Raw genomic sequence first — 8,496 nt, 5'->3', positions numbered from 1 at the left:
GTTTTGTTTCGTTTGATTGTTAATTCTTCGTTATAATAGCATAATGATTCACATGTATATTATTCATTATCATTAACATATTTAATTTGTCATTAAATCCGACTTAAATCCCTTATAACCAATATTTGCGGGTTTTCGTCGTTAAATTCAATCCGGGTTGTAGAAGTTCGATTTGTCCATACTGAGTTTCTGGAATTCATCTTTGATATATTTTAATCTGTCTTTCGGCACATTCATCGCATGTTCATTATTAATTTGTCGTTACTTTGTCATATTTAGCCTATTTAGTTCACCTATGTCACTAATCAGTCATTAATCATGTAATTAATCCACCTTATCTCCGTTTCATCCATGTTTATCGTTTGCATGACCATTAATCGTATGTGAATAACCTACTAATCACTTTCATCCGAGTAAATAAATTAATCCATCGTTAAATTCACCAACGAGTATTAACAACGCGCAATTCCGGCTTCACAGCCAACATTCAGGTCAGGAACAGACACAGCGTCTGCTGCGCCTATTCCAAAGGACGCAGTTCTGCTGCGCCTGTTCCGGTTTGAATTCTGTCTCTGAACTCCGTTTTTGCCTTGACTTAGTTTAATTAGCTTACGTATAATTAACTATTAATCGTATTATCACCTACTGATCTGTTCGTAATTTTATTCTTTCTTTTTTTCTCAAACATCCGTTTTAAAGGTATTTTCGACATAAATCGCCTAATCCAATGTAATTATTGTAATTCTTTTATTGTAATTTTTCTTTATTGTATTTATCATTATTTCTTGTATCATTTGTATGTTTTCACATGTAATTGAGCATTAAATCCTACTTCGATCCAATTGTATGCTAAATTACGTGTTAACCGACTTAGTATTAATTCTTACATGCTAGGATTAAAACTTGGATGTTGCATTGCATGCATACAATCGACGATATATCAAGTACGAATAACTTCCCTAATCATTAGTAGAGGCCGCTATCGAGGCGGGCGGGATTAGGTGTTCGATCAAAAGAGCTTCCTAATACGTACCCTCACCCCTTACTCCAGATCTCCGTGAACACCCGTGTTCATTGGCATCCACGAAAGTCATTCTAGACATAGAATGCTAAGGGTAACGATTGCTTAGTGTTCATGTCACTACTTTGTGTCTTGACGTGACACGAGGTATTCGAACGGTTCCAATTTCCCATAAAAATTGGTGGCGACTCCAACAACAATGCAAACGCTTGTTTCTCTTCTCTCCCAAGCGCCCCGTGCCCCCCCCACCGTCCACAAGCTTAATTTTCGGTTACTTGTCGTTAGGAGCACCTAGACCAAAATAATATTTATAACTTCACAAATAACTCTACTATTAGTAAAGAGGCAAGTAAAGGTCGGATCCCAAGGGACGGGTATTGATGTAGGATTTTCGATTGCAAGTAGCGGTGTCTAGGGGTGTCACGATTTTGGTTGAGATAAGAAGATCACTAAACTAAATAACAATAAAAGTAAACAAGCAAGATGATTAAAATGAGATGTAAACAATTGATAAAAAGCACTAGGGTGTCATGGGGTCATAGGGGATTCATGGGAATTGATCATACAAACATATTCTCAAATTATAAGCAAGCAATTATTGTTGTGATGGATTGAGTTGGTTTATGTCTTACAATCCTAGGAAGGTTTGGGTCCCGGAGCCGAATCGTTTAGATTGTACAACACCTACAAGTCGACTTAATCCTCCCTACTCAACTATATCCATGGTCTAATGAGACTCGAGTTGGTTTATGTCTTACAAGTCTCATTGAAAAGGTAAGTGATGGGTAAAAAATTCAAGGATTCATAGGCTCGCATTTCATCAAACATAACATGTGCATAAGTTGAGATCACAACAAGCAAGCAAATAAATTATGAAAACATATTAGATTAAGCATGAATCATCCCCCATGTTGGTTTCCCCTAATTACCCATTAACCCTAGCTAAGAGACTACTCACTCATTATCAAGTTTAACATGCTAACAAGGTTGTCAATCATATTAACAAGGCAAAACATGATGAACAAGTAAGAAAGACTAACAATAATTAAAACAAGGATTAAGAGAATTATACCTATGGAGATTCCAAAATAATAATGCAAAGAATAATAGAAGTACTTGATGATTGATGGAAGGTTGTCAATCTCCCATAAAACCCAAATGATCTTCAATTACCCAAAATAAAAAATGAACAAAAGAGAAATTAAGGAAATGAGATTTGTATTAATATTTGATTAGAAGTTGATTACAAGATTAAGAAGAGATTAGAATAACATAAACTACACTAAAGATTGATAAGAAGAACATGATTATCTAATTAGACTAATGGGGTATTTATAGTGGGGATTAGGTACACAAATTAGGGTTTACTAAGGGCTTAAACGACGATTAAGTCCTTGAGGAATCGCTCCTCTCAGAAAAGATGCGAGTCTCCTTTTTTCCGATCTTTCATAAATATGCGCATCTTTTATGGAGGGAAGAAGAAGACGTAAGGGACTGTAAGAGAATCCGGGCATCCAAGGGGTCGGGACGAGCGGATTTCGTGGTGTCTGGACGGGCGGATTGGTACGCTGGACGAGCGGATTGTGGCGAGGTTGGACGGGCGTGCCTCTGGCAAAGATGCTCGGATTCCTGAAGTGTTGGACGGGCGTCTTCTTGGCTGGACGAGCGGATCTCGTCACAGCTTTTCCTTCCTTCTTTTCTTCTTCTCTTCTTCCAATAATCCTCCGGGATTTAGTCGGGGATGCAAGGATTTATTCATCATTGCCCTTCTACTATAATATGTACAAAGGCCTTCTAGTCTTGTCTTCTCTTTGATGCTTCGTCATTAGATTCGATCAATTTAGCTCTATTTTGCCATGAAAATGCAAGGTTTGCACTCCTCTCCTACCAAGGAAACAAAACCTCAAAGAATATGCAAAACAAAGGACTAAATATAGTAAATGACCCAAATATGCACTAAAAAGCATAGGAACGAGGCTAATTCGGGGACTAAATATGCTCAAATAATGGTCACATCACATGGTTTGGTTAACAATAGAGGATGTTGGAGGATTATTGGCTACGATTTTGGAGACGGAAGGCGGTTGGGAAACCGTCTTCCGCTCAAGTCACCCTTGGAGCTTCCCACTCCAAGGGGGATGTGCACATTTAGTACTTGGGTTATGGAGGGACTCGTGTGGTGAGACACGACGTCTGGCAGGGGACTCGAGTTGCACTCGGGCCCGGTACCACAGACGTGTTCCGAGTACCTTGTGTTGATAGTGGCGTCGTGGGCGTGTCCCAGTCACCGGTTGGTGGAGATGTATGTTGGAGGATAAATCTTATGTATTATCATACTTTGTTGGTTATTGCCTTGCATTGTCACATGAATAGGTAAGCTTAGTATTGTCTGCATTGAACATTTATATCGTTAAGCTAACACTTGGGTTTTGAATTATCTGTGGTGAACCATATGGTGATTTTCGCCCATATGGGGAGCAGTGATGACAGGTTAGCACGATAGATTCGAGGACTTGGGAGCGGTCTTCATTAGTCATCACCACTCTTGTTTATCTTATATTTTTGACATTTAAACTCCTTATTTTCAATCGGGTTGTATTATTGGGATGGTATTCGTATCCCCCAAACTTCTAACCGTCTTAACTAACTATAACTTATCTATTTTATATTGCGTTGAGAACTTCTTTACTTGATTGTTCGTACTACAAGCTTGGGAAACCAAGTCTTGTAATGCCTCCATACGTTGGGGATGCCTAGTGGAAAGGGTTCTGACCTATGGGGGTGTTACAAATACTCTTTCAAACAATAAGTACAAGTCGTAATTAGCCACCAATACGCTTTTGGCACCACTAGCTACTAATCCAACCTATGTGAAACAAGTGAAAGCCTTGGATTTCTCATGTTGGCTAAAGACAAGAAGACAAAATTGATCCTAATTGTCATTAGAGTAACCTAGCAATCAAAGATTACACATGAATTGCAATTTAAAGAATTAAGACCAAATACTAATTCAAAGACACAACTTTGATAAAGAATAAAGGTTGACTCACTAAATGCAAATTAGGTCACAAAATGCAAATTAAGGACTAATTAAATAATACTCTTTCAAGTTATTATTATGAGACCAAATTAATAATCTAGCATGAAATTAATCCAACAAACAAGCGAATAATTAAACCAATTCATATAACAAAATCTCTAACTTTTATGCAATAACCCCAACCCCTAACTAATAATCTACTCTAACATAATTAAATTAACAATAACTAATCCACCCACTAACATTAAATATTAATTAACCATAATTAAACTAACATATTTGAGAATTTTAATGAAATAAAGCACTAAATCTATGAAAACAATAAATGATAAAAACAAGAATATAAAGAGAGAGTGAGAAATTATACCAAACTTGAATTAAATGGGAAATGAAAGTAGATCTTTAAAGTAAATTACAAAAAGTTAGAACTTAGAGTAAATTGATATCTAAATTTCTACATCTAAAATTAACCAGAATGATTAAATGGAGAAAATGTGTGTTTTTTTATCCTAATAACTATGACTACTGCTCTCCAAGTAAACAATTTGTCTCAATAAATTCATAATCACACTCAAACATCATGACCTCCACCTCACACCCATTACTAGATAATTTGAAATTCACATGGTGTGTTGTAGGTTGGCATAAAGAGTGTGAAAGTTGTCTTGAAAAATGGCGAGGTTGTTCATAAGAAGGGTTAAAAACACGCAAATCATTAACATCATTCACCATATAATCATGAATGGGGGTTTTGGGAAAAGAAGAGAGATACACATCAATGTTATCTCCTAAACCACCACATGGTTCACAACTTGATGAAAGACCTTGCATATCACACACATTCATCGGGAGAAGGGAAGAATGATAAAAGGGAACATCATGCATATCATTACTAACATCATTTATCATATTCGTGATCACAAGGGGTAAGTATGAATAAGAAAGGCATTTGAGTCGTATCCTAAATCACCACAAGATTCATAAGATGATGTTAACTCATGCACAATATTCACATTTAAGGGAGGTGAAAATCGATTTGGCAAAAAGTTGGGTGCATAATTATAAGGCGAAGACTAAGGTGGTGTACAAGAAGGATCAAAGACATGAAAGTTATCAACATCACTCAACAAGCAATCATTCATGGGGGCTTGGGGAATATGAAGGGCACAAGTTAAAACTATCTCCATAACCACCACATGGCACATAGTTGATGAAAAAACATGCATAGAAGCCATTGGGTGAAAGGGAGCATGATATGATTGAACATTGTGCATATTATCATCATTATCCATCATATTATTATACATGGCAGGTGGGGATGCATATAAAGAACAAGTACAATAATCTTGTCCCGATTAACCACATGTATCACAAGAATATGAAAATGCATGCACATTGTTCTCAATTATGGGAGAAGGGACAAGATTGTGTTGAACATTGTGAACATAAGAGGGAGAATCAACCTCAACTTTTGGTTCAACCAATCGTGTCACTCTCTCAAACCCATAATGAGCATTGGTCATAGCCACTTTCTCATGCAAAGATCTTTCCCCATCCTCACCCAAAGCATCAAAGGCACCTCCGTCCTATGCATTTATCAATTCTTTAACAGATTGATGCAAATTGTTAAAGAACGTTTGTGTGTTTAACCAAATTGGGATCCCATGATGAGGGTAAGCTATCAAAAGTTCATTTAACCTCTCCCAAGACTCACTCAAACTCTCGAACTCGCCTTGATGGAAAGTAAATATCTCATTTCTTAGTTTGGCGGTTTTAGAAGGTGGAAAATATTTGGTAACAAAGGCTTGGGCAAGGTCATCCCAAATAGAAAATGTGCTAGGTGGTTGAGAATATTACCGTCTCTTGGCTCCATCCCTAAAGGTAAGTGGAAAGAGAATGAGGTTTACAACATGATTTAGCACACCATTCTTTGTCACCAAAGGACACTTCCTATTAAAACTTTCAAGATGGTCAAGCACACTCTCATTTGGTAACCAAAGAAACACATCTCGTTGAAAGATTTCAACCCAATCCAGATGCAACCCAAGCTCCACATCCCCTCCAATATCAATAGGAGAGGCAAACAAGTTCGGATTTGATCTACTATGATCACGTAAAGACATGGATGAAGACATTATAGAATGAAAGACTCTAAATGCAAGTGACTAATAACTATAACGAAATATGCAAGTGATGAACAAATGACTGGTTTTTTTTGTTTTTTTTTTTGTTTTTATGAAAAAGCAATAAAATGACTAATCCCAAAACTAAACAAAGACTTACATCTAACAAAGCACCATCCCCAGCAACGATGCCATTTTGATGTGGGTTTTGTCATCAAACCTATATGCAAACAATATTTATAAAGCTCAACTACTATGTAGCTAGTGGTCGAGGTCGGTCTCAAGGATGAGGTGGATTTATGCTTAACTCATTTAAGTCCTAATTTAGTCAAGTAAATAAAGATGATTGTTTTCTAAACTAAGGTGTGATTAAACCAAATAAAATGAAATATTAAACTAAAACAAAGATGTCCAAACAAGATATAGGAAGCTAGGGTCTTTGAGTTAACTTGAGTGAGATAAGGAAGATAAAAGGCTTAACAAGATAAGGGTAGTAAAATCGGTCTAGGTTTAACAATAATTGCTTAGTTTTACCTTAAGTTCACCACAAGCTTCTCGCCTTGTGTTTAATTCATCATAAACATGCCATCAAAGTCCTCTCAATCATTCACATTCCTCATCAAACACCTTATATGCCTGTATATGAAGACTCACCAACTACCCAAAATCCAAGTGTTAACAACCCAAAATCATTCCTCAGTTCTTACCCTAGATCCCCCTAAACCCTAGAGTAAACTACTCACACATAATAATAGAAGAGAAATGAAGAAATGGAAGAAGAAACATGAACATAACAATAAACATATTCACTGACACAACCAACAATTAATCAAGACTAAAAATGTAAATTAAACAACAAGAAATGGAAATAGAAGAGGAGATTATACCAAAGCTTCTAACTTGGATTATTAAAGGAAGAGAATCTTTTCAAATCTTCAATTACAACCAATTAACTAACATAAACTAACAAACTAAAGTAGATATAAACTAATTTGTAGAGTAATTAAAACATAACTAGGGAAAGATTCGTGCCTTTTATATGCATTTATTCTATTACTTTGCATGTATTTTTATGCATATAGAATCGCGATTAGCTACTATTCTCCCTTGAATTGGCTACTTTGGATTATTTTGTAATCTATGCAGGTTACGGATCCAAATGTTAGCAAACGAGCCAAAACCCGCCTATGGAGCTGCAATTTTGATGTTGGCAAGAAGTAGGCTCAGAAACGTATGCCTGAATATGCGTAAGACGTCTTGAGGAGTGTTGGAGTGAAAGAAGGGGATGTTGTGCTGATGTTTTAATCGATCGACTGACTACTATGGTTGATCGACTGAAGTAGCTTTGACGAAACTTGGAGTTGATGTTTTAGTCGATCGACTGGGATTGTCAGTCGGTCGACTGATATGTGTTTTAGTCGAATTTCTGCTTTATTTGTTTTTGCCCATTTAGCTTTTAATTGTTTTGATTTCTTTTGACTTAGTACAAAAGAGGAAGTTGTAAACAATTTTAGGTTACGTTTTACACACTGTAAACACTTCCTACGTTACTTTCTCTCAAATTTTTGGACCTAGAAAACTTGTAACCTTTCTCTTTGCTTTATTATTTCGGTAATCAATTATTCCTTATTAGTCTTTATTCTCTCTTAGTTTATGCCAATTCTTTCTCTTTTATCATTATTGTTTTATGTTTAATTAATCTTTTCAGTTATTCGTCATGTTTAAATCGATCATTATTATTGCTATTGCTATCGTAAGTTTAAATATGCGTAACTAATTCCCTATGTTTGGATTTTGGGAGGCCATGATAATAAGACAGTCTTAATTAGTTCATTAGATCTGGCATAAATATGAATCTGTGTTGTTAATTGTAGCAATTAATAGCGATTAGTGGATTAATGCGCATAATTTATTAATTGAACCGGTAAAACTCCGACCTAAGATCGAAAGCCTGGTCAGAGTTAGACCTGCTACAAAAAATGGAGTGCCCTAATAAGTTGCGAGAGCGCGTTAGAAGCATTGTAGCGCGAATAACGATTCGAGAGGACCTTTTCACTACCCTGCAGACCATTTTATGACTGATCTTTGACCCTAAACGTAATCGTTCCATTTTCATGGTGACCCGATTTCCTACCTCTTTCCTCTCATTATTTGATCTCATTCTATACTCTTTATTTCTTTTTCCTTCACTACTTTTAGTTTAGTAAACAAACAAACAAACCCCAATCGGTTACTTAGACAGACTTTATGTATACGATCCCGACTTCCGTTACTACATTAGTTTAAGCTTGTTGGTTATCTTTGATTAGGTG

The 8,496-nt window shown here is 36.2% G+C and overlaps 1 non-coding gene across 1 annotated transcript; it reads left to right on the top strand.

Moving 5' to 3' along the window:
• Positions 1-5,720: 5,720 nt before the first annotated feature.
• LOC141625203 (small nucleolar RNA R71) lies at positions 5,721-5,827 on the top strand. The gene has a single exon (XR_012534995.1). It is a non-coding gene; the product is annotated as a small nucleolar RNA R71 (small nucleolar RNA).
• The last annotated feature ends 2,669 nt before the right edge of the window (positions 5,828-8,496 follow it).

The sequence above is a fragment of the Silene latifolia genome, chromosome X (assembly GCF_048544455.1).
Source record: "Silene latifolia isolate original U9 population chromosome X, ASM4854445v1, whole genome shotgun sequence".
Lineage (NCBI taxonomy): Eukaryota > Viridiplantae > Streptophyta > Magnoliopsida > Caryophyllales > Caryophyllaceae > Silene > Silene latifolia.
This window is presented reverse-complemented; position numbering and strand designations above follow the sequence as displayed.